The sequence below is a fragment of the Eublepharis macularius genome, chromosome 5, assembly GCF_028583425.1.
Source record: "Eublepharis macularius isolate TG4126 chromosome 5, MPM_Emac_v1.0, whole genome shotgun sequence".
Lineage (NCBI taxonomy): Eukaryota > Metazoa > Chordata > Lepidosauria > Squamata > Eublepharidae > Eublepharis > Eublepharis macularius.
This window is the reverse complement of record NC_072794.1, coordinates 125,938,464-125,956,951: the sequence shown is the minus strand read 5'-3', so window position 1 is coordinate 125,956,951 and position 18,488 is coordinate 125,938,464. Positions and strand designations below refer to the sequence as shown.

The window sequence follows — 18,488 nt, the reverse complement described above, 5'->3', positions numbered from 1 at the left end:
TGGGGCCAGATGCCAAAATTGCCCCCAAGCAATTGATATTCAGAGATATAATACTTCTGATCATGGAGGTTCCATTAGTACTCATGGCCAGTATCCATTGATAGATATAACTTTAAAGACGTCTGAGTAGTGTGGCTAATGGTCATCATTTTATCCAGCAGCACTGAGTTACGCATTATGTGAACAAATCCCTTTTTATCTATCCTAAATCTACTGCTTGGATGCCCTCAAGTTCTAGTGTTTTGGGAGAGGGAGACAGAGTTCTCTTTGTTTACTTTCTCCATATAATGTCTAATAGATTATGATGATCCATTGTTTTATTTGTCCCATTACATTTTAGGGAAACTGGGATATAAATATGTAAAATAAAATAAATGCTTTTTATTTTTTGCAATTAGATGCAAAAATGACTGATGTCTCACAAAAATGCAAGGTGGTTAGCATAGATTTCAGGCTTAGCTACATCTGCACATTGTTGAGTAATGTTCTATCATTGCAACATAGCAATAATTCACAACTGGATTTCCTGTGTGGACAAGACAAATCAAAATGAGAATGGCTGCTATAGTACTACGAGAGTGCAATATTCATCACTGTGTGGAAGTAGTTCTTGATTAAGCGTATCTAATAAAATTAATTCTGGAGTAGATGGATTTCTGGGCAAATATACACATTATACCACAAGCACAGTTACACAGTCTCCTGAAGATATGCGGACAACATAGACACATGATTTTTTAAATGTCCATGTTTGAGAAACCTGATGAGGGTAGACTGGTGTAGGATATATATATAGCCATCCTGATTACAAATTCTGTTTGATACCACTTCATACTGTATATTTTTATCAGTATCCAGATGTATGAGTAATTCTTGCATGACCTGCAAAAACTGGGATGTGTGTGCCAGTCATTATTCTGCTCATTTCAACACCTCTAAAAGTACAAGAGGGACTGTGGAGCTAAAAATAATTAAGAACTTTCTTGAGAGGTATGTGATTTGGGTGACTAACAAAGTGAGGCCCCATGGGTTCAGACTGGAGTAGAACTAAATAGGATTGTACTGTATATTTCTCAGAAATGTATTTTAATTTCTGTGCATCAACTCTCGTTTTTAAGTGGGATTTGTTTGTCTAAAAAAGAATTTCATGTTTATCTCCTTTACTGCAATGCTATGTTTGAATCCATTTGCACAAATTGGAAACATTGTTCACATGGTGAGACACCAGGCATACCCACATCTCTCCTTCTACCTGCATCATATATTGGAAATGGTGCATATCATTTAGGATTTCCCATGAGAAAACACAGAAGCAGTTGCAAAAAGATCAACACCACCCCTTCATGTTTACTGCAGGGAAAGAATTACTGCAGAGAATTTAATAATAATCCTTGTATATTTTGCCTTTTAAATCTGGATTTTTTTCTACCCAAGTTTGAATGGTAATGTACAAATGAACTAGGGTTGCTAGCAGGCGTACAGAAAAATATTGTATCCCTTTAATAGAAGCTTAATGTATGGAAATAGGTGGATGAAGATTTTCATGGCATGAAAGTAAATAACATCACCTGATAAATAACATCCCATTAAGCATGACCTTTTTCTCCAGGCTTGTAGGCAATTCTAGAATTAACTCTTAACTCCCTTTGTTCAGAGCTCATCAGACATACCTCTTTCAATATTAACCAGTAGTAGTTTTGTGTGGATTTGAGAAGTTATGGATATGTTGTATGGATATGACAAGTTTAGAGACAATGTGGATGAGTGTAAGATAGTCAGATTGTCATATAGAATGTCAAATTGTCAATAGAATGAGAGGCATGGGAAGGAGCAATATTATGGTGGCAAGCTCTGCTCTGATTGATGCATGTTCATTGGAAGGTAATGTGGCACCTATGTGCATATATAAGGCTCTCTCTGTCCAGTAGATAACCCTGCTTCATTTATGGTTCTGATTGTCATTTGTGCATACTATGGAACATAGAAGACTAGAAAGGAGATTAGTGCCACAAGCTACTTCTCTACCTATGTACATTCATTCTACCAATACTGAATCATAGAATCATAGAGTTGGAAGGGACCTCCATGGTCATTTAGGACAACCCCCTGCACAGTGCAGGAAATGCACAACTACCTCCCCATGCCACAGCCCCAGTGACCCCTGCTCCATGTCCAGAACATCTAGGAAGGCTTACTATAGTGGTTCTTAAGCTGTATGACCCAACAGTGGGTCACAATGCTCTTGTAAGTGGGTCATCATGATGACTGGCCAGAAGAGAGAAAAAGGAACTGGGAGAGGCAGCTTTGGGAATCTCAGTGGCAGATTTTTGGTTCGCTTCTGCATATGTGAAATGACCATGAAATGCAACCTGTTCCTCAGTAATGCTGTATATATTTTTAAATACCACACATGAAAAATATGTTTTAGACTTGCTCAGATGTGAGATTCCTGAGCTTCTGTTGGGAAAGGGAAAAGTAGCATACAGTTCCTTTGCAAGTGGGTCCCAAAAACTATAGCAAGTATGGAAGTGTGTTCCAAAAAGTGCAACTTGTTTAGAACTGGCTCCTACTTAAAAAAAGACCCACTAGCTTATTATAGGACAGGTATGGAACTCAAGAGAGCTAGATTCAGGCTACCTGCAGTTCTTCATCAGCACTTCTAGTTAAGTATCAGTCTTCCTTCATCTTGGGATGTTAAAATTTTCTTCTGCTGTTCTCATGTTTCCAACCTCTCTGATGAATTATCCACTGCTTTGGAATCCCATTGGTGGGGTTAAACCCCAGCTATTACCATGAAATTTCTTTCCCCACTTTAATAAGGCAATTTGATTTCCTTCCAGCCTCACTTGGATTTCTGTATCTAATCTTTTCACACTGTCCTAGAAAGGAGTTGATTAGCTTGCTTTGTAGCCTGTTTTCACCCTCTTTTATTCTAGGTAGACTGACTTTCTGAATGACTGCAGTAGATTTTTAAAAAATGGATCTTTCCTATCAAAATCCCTTTAAAAATAATAGTTTGAAGAAAAATTGCTTTCAATGAGGAATTGCAGAATTTGCCAAATTGATTTTCTTCTTGAAGGTACCCAACCTGGGAAATGATGTGATGAGTTTTAGTCAGTTGCCTGGGAAAAAAAGTTTAGTACTTTAGGTGGAAGAAAATGATTGTGGAGAGATGGGGTATTATAGGCTGGAGCTGAACATGTAATTAGTCTCAAAAGGATCATTGCCTGAAGACTTTTCTTACATTTGTGCCCTCTAAACTCTCAGTGCCATACTTACCCCAGCAGCAGCAGGCTGTGTCATTTCTGTGCTTTGGGAGTGCAGTCTCATTATTCCTATGTAAAGCTCCACATTTGTCATTCTAATAGCATAACTGTCTCACAGGTTTGCAAACACTTCTGTGTTATTGTAGTGATTGCTAACAGCCCAGGAAATAGTCAGATCCTTAGCAGATGCTGCTAATTTAACTGTGCCCAGCTTGTTTCAAGAAGTGGTCCTCCTAATCGGCATAATAAATATGCATTAAGTCCTAGTCAGACCTCGCCCATGATTGCCTGTAATGAAGTTCTTAATCACTACTCCTTAGAAAGAAGTGTGTGTGCGTGCACGCACACACACACACATAGCTAAATCTGATTTTGCTGTCTGTGAATCATGAAAAGGGTATCGTCACAAATATAGAATGACTAAGACTGGATAATGAGGGATGTTGTTTGAAAACGGGATGGATTTTTTTTTTGTGATATGTACCGTCTCTCGGATAACCAAGGTGAGCCTGATCTCATCAGATCTCAGAAGCTAAGCAGGGTCGGCCTTGGTTAGTAATTGGATGGGAGAACTCCAACGAGGAATAGAATTGCAGAGGCAGGCAACGGCAAACCACCTCTGACAGCCTCTTACCATGAAATCCCCACCAGGGGTTGCCATAAGTCAGCTATGACTTGAGAGTACCACACACATGTACAGCTCCTCCTACCTTGGCCTCTGTCTAACTAGTTCTATAGATTTTTCTTTCAAATCCCTGCACAGCTTGTTTCCTCTGAGGCGATAGTGGGATAATAAATATATATGTACACCACTGAAAGTGAAACTTCTCTTCAACCACTAGTTCTCTTTGATTAAAAGAGGCAGGCTTTTACAATTTATTCTTTCTTGATATGGACACTCTCTAGATGGTTGAACTCTTTAAGGATACAATTCACAGGACTGGATCCAGAGTCCATTTTCCATTAGTAGAATGGATCTTTCCTGCCTCTCCCTCCTCACAGCTCTTCCAAAAAATGCTGCTCCTGGAGGAGAAGGAACCCTGAGGAGCAACATGAAGGTGGGGGTTCGCAGCAGGAAGGGGGAATGAGTGAAAACTGATATTTAAACAGGATCCAACCCAACCTATAGAATAGCCAAACCCAGGGAAGAGCCTGAAAGGGATTTTAATAACACTCAAGATTGTTTAGTTTCTTTCAAGAGTGGAGAAATGAAGGGGGGAGGAGGCTACAGTTGATATAATACTTTAAGATGTAGTGAGAGACAGCATGGTATAGTGGTTAGAATATTGTAGTAGAATTGGGGGCCCAGGTCCCAATCCCACTCTGCCATGAAGCTGACTGGGTCATCTGGGTCAGTCATTCTTTCTCAGCATAACCTACCTTCCAGAGCTGTTGTAAAGGTAAAAAGGTGAAGGGGGACCATTGCATGCTACCCTAAATTCTTTGGAGGAAGGGTTGACTAAAAATAAATAAATAGATCTTGTATAGCTTTAAAGGGGGATTAGATAATTTTTTGTTAGATAGGCCAATATAGCAGAATGGCTAAATGTCAGGAGATTGCATAACATTAACCAATATGCACTTCCATTCCATTGGGATTTCCCAGGGCACCCAACTTAACCATTGTTTTAGAATTCATTATAGAGTGGAAATCCATGTCAGGTATATAAGAAAAGACAGTGGTTTCTTGGGAGAATGTGAGAATGAGTTCAAGTCTGTTCTCTACTTATGGATGCCACCATTCTTCTCCTATGAAATAGAGTGGAGCCTGGAGATCACTAGAAATTACATCTGATCTCCAGACAACATAGGACAGTCCCTAGGAGAAAATGGCTGCTTTGGAAAGTGGACTCTATAACATTATACCCTGCTGAGGTTCCTCCCCTCCCCAAACAAGGAGGAACAAGGGGGTGTACATGTGATGTCACCAGTGCAACTATTTCACTTCTCAATACAACCTGGAAGTGGCAACAGGTAGGAACTGCTGGGAATTGTATAGTAAAATGACATTGCTGGTTTTAATTTAATTTCCTCCCACTGTCACTCCAAGTGGCGGCGGGCAATAAGGCTTGCCAACAGGAGGACTCCTGCTAGCTCTGCTACATACTAATCAAGTAACTTTTTGTAAATGGCATTCAACAGTGGTCAAGAAGATTACTCAGTTCTTCAGAGGGCTATGCTGATGTTTTGTACACAGCATAAGCCCAAGTACTTTGTTTTATAACTAGAGTATTCACACTTAAAGCAATGTCTGAATCAGCGGCAACTGTCCAGCTAATAAGCCTACTTGTGCCCATGAGTCAAGCTTCAGATGCTGCCAAATGCTGTTCCCCACAGTGCAGTTGAAGAAGCAGCAAGTGCCTTCTCAATAAAGATTGTGCCTTCTATCATTTGTATCCAAGGTCTTCTGTGAGAGTGATCTCTGGCCACTACACTCTGAATAATGCATGGAATATATAAATCCCAGCTCATGATACTGTCCAAATGAGCAAATACACCTGTGCTGCAAAGGCGAGCACAATACTCTGCTCAGTCAGGCTCAAGTCTTTCCCCCTTTCATTATTTACCGAGATGGTCACTTGGTAGGATAACAAATCCCATCTGTGAGAGAGCTCAGCATTCATTTAGAAGCTATTCACACTACACTTGGCATAGTAAATTCTTATTCCTTCACTCATCAAGGCTGGCTCTGCTACAGAAACATTGCAATAAGCCTAGTGCAGAACAACTGGGGGGAAAGCTTTTCCTATTTTTCTAAGGAGCGTTTGAAATATCTCTCTAACTTTTCATTGCTTCTCAGAATCCTAACTTTAATTTAAAAATTAAAAAAAATGATTTTTCCAGATGTTGATAGGTAAGAATCAAACTGCACAAAATGCAGCAAGTTCTGTGAAGAGATTGCTTTTCAGGTTTTTTGGGGGGTTTTTTGCACGGTTCCTCTAGTTTGGATCAGAGCAGCTGCATTTCTGGAAGGGGGTTTGTGACAGACAGGATTGTTTCCAGTCCCACCTCTCCTCAGAAAGAGCCAATGAGAGATGGTTGAATGCTGTGCTAGTGACAGTTGGAGTGTGTTGGAAGGCAGTTACTGAGAAGGAAGGGTTTTGAGGTAGTTAAGAATGGCAACAGTGATAGCTGGTTGTTAAACTGTTTTTGTTCCAATACATAGTAAACTTTTCCTGTTTAATTCCAATGTACTGTATCTATGAGTTTTGAAATCATTCACTCCTGTTCTGTGTTGTAAATAAAATTTACTCTTGTTTCTGGTTTATCCTTGGCTGGCTTGACATTGTTAGCTGATGAGAAATACCACACACACACACCCCTAAAACACTCTGGTCATGACAAATGGGCCAAATTTAAATAAATGGTGGCAGCATATATAGGGAAAGTAAACTCTGAGTTCCCTTTCCTCACTAGCCCTGGGCAGTAGCTGTATGAAAGAAAGTAAATGTAGGAAATGGACTGCCTGTCTGGTGAAGCTTCTGGAAAAGAGGAGAGAGGGGATCCTGTGTGGATTTGGGTCAGGGCTCTCTGCCTGAAAATTAGAGGTTAGACAAGTAACGGTTGTGACTGCCCTTAACTGCCTGTAAAGCCCCAAACCTGTGGAAAGGGAGGTTTATGGTGGGTGGTGGCATATAAGGGGGAAGGTCACAGGGTTTTTAACCTCCCCCCCCCATGCCATTTTCTCTGATGTAGTTCACTCTACTCCTCAAGCTATTTGTTTCACAAACATTTATGATAAAGGTACCCAAGAAGCTGAAGATATAAAGCTGCCTCATTCTGAGCCAGGCCATTGGTCCATCTAGCTCAGCATTGTCTATTCTGAATGGCAGTTTGATGTAAACTCACCAGTGACCCCTGAGCTTACTCTGATATGCACATACTAATTGTATCAAACTAGGGCTTTTTTGAAATTTGCCTGGCCTGGTGGCTGTACTGTTTCATGTTTCTTCATTGTTAGCTAGGCTGTGCAATGGTGAATCACTCAGATAACTGAGTATTAATTGATGGCAGTATTACTACTATGGGAAGTAAATTGCTACAGTAGAGCTTATCCTTTTCTCTGTCCCCACTGTGGGAAACTGCTCACTGTGCCCAGAGTATATGACACAAACTGCCTATTCAACAGGCACAAGAGGAAAGGCTTAAGGGCTGGATCTGGTAGATTTGATTTCCAGCAGGGTTTTGTTTTTTGTTTTTTTGCTCTACAAATGGTTTTAAATTTTGAGGATGGATAGGGGTCATCGTCTTTAGTTGCTAACTCAAGATAATAGTTCTGCTGTTTCTAGAAATGAGGGACTTTTGTCCTTCAACATACATGCCTTTTTAGCTATCTCAGTGCTTTCCACTTGTTTCAAGAGTTTTGCTTTATGTTCTTATGTATGTGTGTTGTTAAGTCACAACTGACATATGGTGATCCTATTTTCAAGTCAAAAGACATTCAGATGTGCTTTTGCCAATGCCTGACTTTGCATGGCAATCCCAGTTTTCTTTGGTGGTCTCCCATCCAAATACTGGCCGGGGTGACCCTGCTTATCTTTTTGAGACCTGGCAAGATTGGGATACCTGGACCATACTTCAAGAGAAAAATACATGGACCTTCCAGCTAGTGCTCATAAATTCTGCTTGGTTTTACATGTTTGTAGAGGAGATATTGAACTCACTGTGATGGGTTAAGGATTATCATCATCATCATCATCATCTTCATCATCTTCATCATCACTTTGATTTATAAACCGTCCATCCTCAGGGGCTCTGGGCAGTGAACATCAGTGAAAATCAATAAAAACAAAAAAACAATAATTCTAAAATCAACATACAATAAACAATAATAAAATAAATTAACCAAATACATTAAGGTGCAATGGTGGGGAGAACCCCCCACCCCAAAAGTGGGAGGCCGACATGGCACCATCCCCTTCAACCACCGAATGCCTGGCGGAACAGCTCTGTCTTACAGGCCCGGCAGAACGATAATATGTCCCGCTGGGACCGGGTCTCCATTGACAGAGCGTTCCACCAGGCTGGGGCCAGGACTGAAAAGGCCCTGGCCCTGGTTGAAGTAAGGCAGGCTTTCTTAGGGCTGGGGACCACCAGTAAACATTTATCCACTGATCGAAGCAGTCTCCAGGGAACATACAGGGAGAGGCGATCCCGAAGATATGCCAGTCCCAACCTGCTCAGGGCTTTAAAGGTAAGAACCAACACCTTGAACCTGATTCGGAATTCAACTGGAAGCCAGTGCAGCTGGTGCAGGACAGATGTGATATGTGACTGGTAGGATATACCAGTCAGGACTAGGGATGTGCATTTCGGCTTTCTGAATGCCAAAAGAAAGCCGAAACACAAGTGTTTCGGATTCTTTTGGGTTAGCCGAAACGTTTCAGAGAAAGCCGAAACGTTTCGGCTAGCCGAAAGAAAAAAAGCCGAAACGTTTCGGCTTCTTTCGGCTTTCTTTCGGCTTTTCAATGGGAAAATGCCTCCGTCTTCCCGGACGTCTGGGGGAGGCATTTTCCCACCGAATCAGCCCAAAATTGGTGGGGACCTTCCCCTAACCCCTCTCTAACCCCCCCCAAGTTTCAGACCGATTGGACTTTGGGGGGCCATGTTATGGCCCCCCAAAGCAGGTCCCCCTATCCTCCCATAAGAAAGCGAAGGAGCAGCATATTGTTAGCATGCTGCTGCTCATCTTCTTCATTATTTCCTATGGGGAAAAAATGAAGAAGCAGGCTTCCTTTGCCAGGGGTGGCATTTTGCATGCAAAATGCCCCCTTACCCTCAGGGGCCCTTCTCCCACCCTTCCTCCCACCCCCCACCAAGGCTCAGCCTGCTCCCACTTGGGGGGGGGGCATTTCATGGCCTCCCCAAGTAGGTGCTCTGCTCTTTTCTCTACTACTGACAGCTGGGGGAGGCTTGTCTTGCCAGGGGTGGCATTTTGCATGCAAAATGCCCCCCAGCCCTCAGGGGCCCTTCTCCCACCCCTCCTCCCACCCCCCACCAAGGCTCAGCCTGCTCCCACTTGGGGGGCCATTTCATGGCCTCCCCAAGTAGGTCCTCTCAGCCCCTAAAGTCCACCCCTTACAGCCCCACACAAACCCAATTCCCCCCCAGCTGCCACACACAGACCCAAATCCCCACATTAGCCCCTCACAGACCCAAATCCACCCCCACCTGCCCCACACCCATAACCCCAGGAACAGGCTGGCAAAGGCCAGCCCTCTCCCTTTGTTCCCTATGCTGGGAACTTCTAAACTCTCTTTCCCTGGGCAATTCTGCACAGCCCAGGGGTGCCACAATGGTGGGCACACTTCCGAGTGCCAGCTGGTCCCTGTGAAAGAGCACCTGAACCACAGACACCCTCCCTCAAATTCCCCCACCACCTACAGAGATGGCTGGCCAGCCAGCCCCATTGTTCCCTGTGATGGGAACCAACTGCACAAGAAAGAATAAAACACGAACAACACAAAATAAAGTTTTTAAAAAATTATTTTCTCCCTTTCAAAGTACAAGTAGGCAAAGCATTATGACACATTACACCAGCAGTCCCCCACACAGAAAAATTAACACAACTCACTTAACATCAGAGAATCACAAAACACGATTCCTGTCAAATACACTTTATTTCTTGAACAGCTTTAGGTTACACAGCAGGGGGGCACACCAAAGGGCATGGCAGCAGTATCTTACACAAAAATAACACAACTCACTTAACATCAGAGAATCACAAAAGCACAATTCCTGTCAAAAACACTTTATTTCTTGAACAGCTTTAGGATACACAGCAGGGGGGTGCACCAAAGGGCATGATAGAAGTGTACTACACAAAATAATACAACCCACTTCACCGTTTTTGACAGCAGTTGTGTTTGTGTGATTCTCTGATGTGAAGTGAGTTGTGTTATTTTTATGTAGTACACTGCTTTCATGCCCTGTTGTGCCTTCCTACTGTGTAACCTAAAGCAGTTAAGGAAATAAAGTGCTTTTGACAGCAATATTTTGGGGTGATTCTCTGATGTTAAGTGAGTTGTGTTATTTTTGTGTAAGATACTGCTGCCATGCCCTTTGGTGCGCCCCCCTGCTGTGTATCCTAAAGCTGTTCAAGAAATAAAGTGTTTTTTGCCAGCCTGTTCCTGGGGTTATGGGTGTGGGGCAGGTGGGGGTGGATTTGGGTCTGTGAGGGGCTAATGTGGGGATTTGGGTCTGTGTGTGGCAGCTGGGGGGGAATTGGGTTTGTGTGGGGCTGTAAGGGGTGTACTTTAGGGGCTGAGAGGACCTACTTGGGGAGGCCATGAAATGGCCCCCCAAGTGGGAGCAGGCTGAGCCTTGGTGGGGGGTGGGAGGAGGGGTGGGAGAAGGGCCCCTGAGGGCTGGGGGGCATTTTGCATGCAAAATGCCACCCCTGGCAAGACAAGCCTCCCCCAGCTGTCAGTGGTAGAGATGAGAGCAGAGCACCTATTGGGGAGGCCATGAAATGCCCCCCCCCAAATGGGAGCAGGCTGAGCCTTGGTGGGGGGTGGGAGGAAGGGTGGGAGAAGGGCCCCTGAGGGCTGGGGGGCATTTTGCATGCAAAATGCCACCCCTGGCAAAGGAAGCCTGCTTCTTCATTTTTCCCCATAGGAAATAATGAAGAAGATGAGCAGCAGCATGCTAACAATATGCTGCTCCTTCGCTTTCTTATGGGAGGATAGGGGGACCTGCTTTGGGGGGCCGTAACATGGCCCCCCAAAGTCCAATCGGTCTGAAACGTGGGGGGTTTTTAGAGAGGAGTTAGAGGAAGGTCCCCACCAATTTTGGGCTGATTCGGTGGGAAAATGCCTCCCCCAGACGTCCGGGAAGACGGAGGCATTTTCCCATTGAAAAAGCCGAAAGCCGAAAGCCGAAAGAAAGCCGAAAGAAAGCCGAAAGCCGAAAGCCAAAACGGCTGGCTGTTTCGGCTTTCGGCTTATTCGAAAGAGATTTTTCTTTCGGCTTTCGGCTTTCGGCTATAGCCGAAATTTTTTGGCTTGCACACCCCTAGTCAGGACCCACGCTGCCGCATTCTGGACCAGTTGTAGTTTCTGGATCAGGCCTAGGGGTAGCTCAGCGTAGAGTGAGTTACAGTAATCTAGCCTGGAGGTGACCGTTGCATGGGTCACTGTAGCCAGGTCCTGGAGCGTCAGGTAAGGGGCAAGTTGCCTGATCTGATGGAGATGGAAAAATGCAGACTTGGCAACCACCGTGATGTGGGCCTCCATCGACAGGGAGGCATCCAGGAGCACACCCAGACTCTTCACCACTGGCAAAGTTGCCAATGGTGTCCCATCCAGGGCAGGGAGCTGGATCCCAACATCTAGCAGCCCCCATCCTAGCTGCAGGACCTCCGTCTTCACCGGGTTCAGTTTCAGCCTGCTCTGTTTCAACCATGCCATCACAGCCTCCAGAGCTCTGGCCAGAGTGTCCGGGGCCGTGTCTGGCCGGCCGTCCATCAACAGAAAAAGCTGTTGGATCTGCATATTGATGACAACCCAGCCCAAACCTCTGCACCAACCGGGTGAGGGGCGCATCACCCTGCACACCAAGGGGTGACGGGGCGATAGATCTCCCCCCGAGCGCCACCCTCTGTCCCCAACCCTGGAGAAAGGAGACCAGCCACTGTAAGGCTGTCCCCCTAATCCCCACGTTGGCGAGGCGGCTGGCCAACAAGTCATAGTCGACCATGTCAAACGCTGCTGTCAGATCGAGTAACACAAGCAGCGCCGACCCACCTTTGATGGAAAAGCTCCCTTGGCAGCAGCAACAGCAGCAGTGCAGGCAGACCTCTGGCAACAGCCTTTGTAGGCTGGAGCAGGCGAGGGGTGGGGCGGGGCAGATGGAAGAGCCCAGCCCTTGATGGAAAAAGCTCCCTTGGCAGCAGCAACAGCAGCAGACTACAAATTGAAATATCTTGCAGACTTGCAATGAGGCCTGCTAATGGGAGCACTGGCACCCTTCACCCTCACTTCCAGTCTCTCTTGCCACAGAATAGTATCTGACCTCAGAAATGAGGTGGGTCTACCACACTGTCTCATCCCCATCTATACCACCTCTCCAGATAATAGCTAGGAATGGGACTTCACTCAATCTCAACCTTCATCTCATGGGGACAAATTAGAACTCCATCACCTGCCTCAGTTTGTGGCTGCCCTTGAATGACCTCACCCATTGGCTTCTACATTGTTTCTGCCAGGCTGCTGCTAGTCCCTCCAGGTTCTATTGCCTATTGCTCTTAAGGAAGATGCTCAGAAGGCCATTTGACAGTCTGGTGGTTGCTACCATATCATGTATTTGCATTACATGGTAAATGTGCCGCTCTAAATAAATTGGACTGCCTTATATTTTATTGAGACACCTCATAATTCTTACAATCTCACATTTGGTAGCTTGACCTCTTTTGTACTGTGCCAGATTCTACTTTCCACCAGAGAAGAATAGTGAAATATTTATTTATTAAAACATTTTTACTCTGTCACACCTGCCTTTCCTCATGGTTCAAGGCAGCTTACAATAATGGAACAAAAATATTTGTAGCCAACATCAAAATAAAATGACACCCCCCAAATTCTTCCTTCCCCCCGTTAAAAGATGCCTGCCATCCAAATGCACTCAAAGGCCCTGGTAAACAGGTCTTGCTACACCACCTAAAGATCTCCAAGAGGGGAGCTCTCCTCACTTCCTCAAGGAGCCCATTCCACAGATCAGGGGACATAGTAGAAAAGGCCTGAGCTCTGGTTGGTGCCAGACTGGCCACCCTAGGAGGTGAGATTGCCCACAGGTGGCTGCCTAAAGACTGTAGCTAGGGCACAGGGATGTATGAAAGGCAAGCAGTAGGCAATGGAGCCTCAATGTTTTGTTTTCAATTGCAATAAAAAGTGGCTGGCTAGGCTTTCACTTGCCTCACAAATTCAGGGAAAATAAAATTTGGCTTGAATGGTGTGGATCTGTTGCTTTCGAGTTTGGCAGACATTCTAAAACCTGCCATACTTTCACTAAACCCTCTTATGAGTCACACTTGTGAGATTACATGATGATCATTTGTATAATACTTACATTCTTGTCATAATTTAAACTTTTTGCCCAAAACTTTCTATATTGTCATGCTGTACCTTTCAGAAGCAAACCATCTACATTCTCTTAAGTAAAATGCTCTCATGCAAGAACAACAGACTGTTTTATGTAGTACAGCCATGAGTGCATCACGCATGTGCAAAAAACATTTGGGGCTTTGTAATTGAAATGAGCAACTGATGATATAGAAGAAATGGCAACAAAAATGGAACTGGCGGAAATTCAGAGAGGCAGATGGATGTTCTGCAGAAATCTGCAGCTCAAGGCTGAGAAAACAAAATTCTGTCTGTGGGGTTTTCACAAACCTAGTAATACTCACCAAAGTGTAGTTTGTGGGCTGCATACACAAGGAAGAATCATATAGATGATTCTTCCGCACATAGATGTGGGACTGAACATTGAGAAGAGCATTCTGACAATTCTTATTCCTATACTTTACACCCAGTATACTGATCTTGCTCATTCTACTGCCAATTTTTAAACTGAGATGCATTAAAATTGTCAGTATAATCTGAGTATCTAGTTTCAGTTCAACTTACTAGCAATAATGGAAAATCCAGACACCTGAGGCAGCTTTACAACTTATCTTTAGTATGTTAATGCCTGTTTCCTTTTGAGGTAGTATTACTTTTAGTAGTTCAGTGGTGTGCTTATTACGATCTTTTTGGCTTCTTGGCTAGGGAGCAGCTGTTTCCATATAAACAAAATTTAAATGAGGAATAAGATTTTTGCAGTGCCGAGCTGTGCTAGGCAGGCACATTCACTCATATTTTGATCTAGTGGAGCAGAAATGAAAGTTGGACATTATTAGTCAAAGATCGTGTATGTCTTATCCATCTTTCTTAAATCATTGTGTCATTGCAGCTTCTTTCCACTGAGCTTTAAAATATACCACAGATTTTCTCTTCTGTGGATTTTTATTATTGTGCTGTAGAGACTGATTTCCACATTCTGCCTGCAGAGACGTATTGCATTCTTCTGCAGTTTAAGATGCTACTGGGGACAGGACTCAGTGACTGAGGTGTTAGACTGGTTTCACCCATACTGCACTTCTTCCCAGGCTGTACCCCTTCACTTTGTCCCACAGAACTTAAAGGGAGTCTATTCCAGTCTATCTGCCTTGTTAATCATTCCAGAGGTGTTGCTCGGTCAGTCAGTTACAACAACTACAGGAATCTTGAGTCACCTTAAATACTAATGAAATTTTATTCCAGCAGAAGCTCTCATGGAGTAGAGTCCAATTCCTCAGATGCTATCAGTAGACCAGGAATCCCCACCTTGGTGCCTGTGGGTGCAAACATCTTTCCTGGTGCCTGTTAAGTATTTCTAGAAACTGGGCAGGGCTGGGGAGGAGGTTGCCCATCAAAACTTCTGATTGGCCATTAAAGATTTGATTGGCTCTCAGTGTGTGTGTGTGTGTGTGTGTGTGTGTGTGTGTGTGTGTGTGTGTGTTGTTTTAATATCACTTTGGCAGTTGTTGCCACCACAACATAAGGTTGCAGCAGGCATTTTGTGGCCAGCTGCACCTCCTGTGGCCTCCATTTTGTGGCAGCCATTTTGTGTCAGAATACCAAAGGTGCTGCAGGCTCAAATAACTTGGGGACCCCTGGAGTAGACCTATACTACACAGATGTTTTATATAGGTGGCTCCTATCTAAAATATTTGCATAGTGAGTATATTCTCATAGCATCTGAAGAAGTGAGCTCTAGTCCACAAAAGTGTATGCTGGATTAAATTTTTGTTACTCTTTAAGGTACCACAATACTTTTGTTTATTTTGTCTTCCCTATGTTCCATTTCTTAATCACTGCAGACTGTGACATTTATAGCATAAGTCAGGATGGAACTGGCTTTTATATGTACAATGTAAATAGCACATTTAATGTATAAAGTGCTTTGTTGTCCTCCATGAATCTGTCTAACCCCCTTTTAAAGCTGTCTAAGGCCATGATGACTATGTCCACTGGAACATCTTTCCCCCAGCTGCTCCACTACAGATCAATTTATTTTGAATAAGTATAGAATGGAATCTGTACCATGGGTTGAGAATGCACCTATCTTTCAAATGACGAAAGACCATGCACAGGTCTCAGGCACTGGTGTGGGGCACCTGATTCTGAAATTACTCTTCCTAGAATGGAGTCAGCATCCATATTCTGATTTGATTCCAAAGGTTCTGTAGCTGGATAAAAATGAAAAAGGAACTGAAAAAATCTGAGTGTAGATCTTCAAATTTTATCTCCCCATGAATCAGGAGATATTAGTGTAATGACTAATGAGTAATTCTTTCAAAAAATGAGTAATGCAGAAATACATACAAAAATCAGCCAAGCTAGTATAATATAGCACAATGTCATGACATTGCAATGGTAGAAACGCTGGAGGGAGGAAGAAGAAAGCTTAATCCAAATGCTAGCTCAGCTGGCTGTACACAGATGATGCCATTGCACAGGATATCTGGAATAGGGATGATTGACAAGACTTTGTGCACATAAGTGCTAATGCTACAATCTTGTTCATTCAAGTTCTGTCCCAGGAAGCAGCCTGGCTTAAAAGTAACTATTATTTCTAAGCTATCCAACAGGTTCATCTTGGCAAATAGGATTAGTTTGAATTGACTCAGGGCTCGGAGACTGCAAAAACTCTGCACGATAGGCATAGAGTATTTTAGATACTTTAATGTGGACTCTTATTGTTATTCATTGAAGCTAGGCATCACCACCCAAAAGAGGCTCATCAGCAAAAATGGGGTATTTGAAAGAAGTCACGTTCCGTTGCTGTTTTTATCTGTCTTGTTGCTGAGTATTGGCAGAGGTTTCAGCTATTAGATATCCTGGATTCTCAAGAAGAAAGTTAGTTGAGCTTGTTTGCACTTGATGGGGAGAGAAGCTTACAGACATAAAGCCTTGTGAGGACTTTTCTTTAGATTCATGCTAGAGTTACACTGAATTTTTGTGAGATTTGAACTTCAATGTAGAACTTTATGATGCTTCACATTTTCCTCACATCACACCTGCTTTGGCAACATTTTAAGGCTTCCTTCGTTTACAATTCAGGATCCTTGCTAAAAAAGAATCATAGAGTACATATAACACCCCATAGGCAATCAAATTTGGCTATGAGATGATGTCACTATGACAAACTATGACCTCCAATTGCTCTGTCTCTGAGCCTTGGGGGAACAACTATTCCATTTGTGGATAATGTGTGTGTGGGGATTATTTCTAATGGCCCAGGTGGTCCCAAGAGACTCTGGAGGGGTGGAGCAATGTCTCTCCTAAAAGCAGGATTCAGGTAGCATCACTGGAGAGGGAGGAATTTGGCACCCAAGGAAGCAGGTGAAGTACACAGCAGGCAGTGACTTGTCTGTGGGCACAAACAGATGTTACAAAGATCACATGTCTCCATCAGTCTGTCAAAAGTGACTTATGCACACACAGCCATGGTTCAAATCAGGGCCACACATGAAAGGAAAAGGGGATCTTGCCAGCCAAAATCAAGTTCCTTGTGCTTTTATTTGTATGTTAAAGGAGTGGAGTGCTTTAAACCCCTCTATTTCCCCCTTTGAGATGCTAATTACAGAAAAGTGAGTCTGTTTCAGTAAGGGGAGTAAGTTTCAGTTAGCAAAGCCACACAGGAGTGGTATAGTGATTAAAGTGTTGGACTAGGACTTGAAAGATTCAGACTAATCCCATTCCCTACTTAGCTGTGTTCACTGGATGACCTTGGTCCAATCCCTCCGCCAGCCAAACCTACCCCACAGGCTTATCTCAGAGAATGGTAGAGCAATGGATTGCTGAGCTCCTAGGAACAAGGGCAAGATAAAAATGTGTAAATAGTTTAATTCCATATTCATCTTTTTAGCATTATTGATGTAATTTGAGAATGCCTTCCAACAAGTAACAGTTTGTTATTCTGTGCCGCTGTTGCAGACTCCTCTAGCCACAATTCCCTACCTTAGCATCTAGCGCAGTACCAAATACATCACTGATTCTTAATAAATGTTAGTTAAAAATTATAACCATAACAACAAGAGCCCTTGGCTTTGGTGTTCAATTCCTGATTCACATACATTCGCTCTCCATTGCCTTTTTGCTGTGAAATAGTGTTCCTGCCTTTGGCAGCTTCTGTACTTAACGACTTGCACCAGATTTTTATTCCATTTGCTGTAAAAGAGGGAAAAAAAACCTGAATCTTAAGTAGATCTTTGATATGCTCAGAGGTGGGGCCCTGGGAATATGTATTTCATAATAAAAAGCTAGAGAGATGTGGAGTGAGGAGAAGAAAGTTCCTTTGCTTAGGGCTTTTGCATATGCCAGAATTGTACATAATCCTATTGTGTATGCAATGAACTCCTGATTCAAAAAGAAAAATTGAGGACACTGCAGGATACAAAGCAATAAGTCTGTGTTGATGTTATAACAATGCACAGAATGAGAAAAGTATGACTGTGAAAAATTTTCATCATCCCCAGCGCAGAATGGATAAAGTCTCATATTTATGGCTTGTGGTGCATCTTTTCTTTTAATCTAAAACAAGTTTGCTCTCTAGCCCACTTTGGGAAGCATGTGCTGAAGAATGAAAAAGATACAGCATGATTTCACTTTGGCGTATCGCTGGAAGAGCCCTGGACAGATTTCTCACATGCTGTTTAAAGGGGCCATGAACCTCTGATCTGGTGCACATTGTGAAATACATAAATGCAGATTGAAATATATTTGTCTGAGGTGACTAAATCAATCTGATGTCCATGCAGGATGTCAGATTTACAATTGCGTTTCAACTTGGATATGTTTGCTGTGTTGCCTGTGAACTAGTGATTTACCTGGAGTGTAGTTTTTACGATTCTGTTCAACCCTTCTCTCTTTTTTTTTTATATAATTTTTTATTTTCAATATCTAACATACAACTACTACATACATACATACCCTACAAAACAGTAACTACAAAAGACTACAATAGCACAAGGGATAGGAAAGAGGAGAGAAAAAAAAGAGAGGGAGGGAGGGGTGGAAAAAAGGGGAAGGTACCCTACAAACACTAAACACTACATTTCTGTTTTCCCTTCATACTGCCATTATTCAAAAGTTAAAGCTTTATATTATATTGATGGAGTGGTTGACCTTACTAAATGCAAAT

The 18,488-nt window shown here is 43.1% G+C and overlaps 1 protein-coding gene across 1 annotated transcript in view; it reads left to right on the top strand.

The window, feature by feature from the left end:
- The window catches only part of SYT6 (synaptotagmin 6), a 211,651-nt gene that overhangs the window by 125,908 nt on the left and 67,255 nt on the right, over window positions 1–18,488 (top strand). The gene's annotated exons all lie outside the window — the stretch shown is intronic.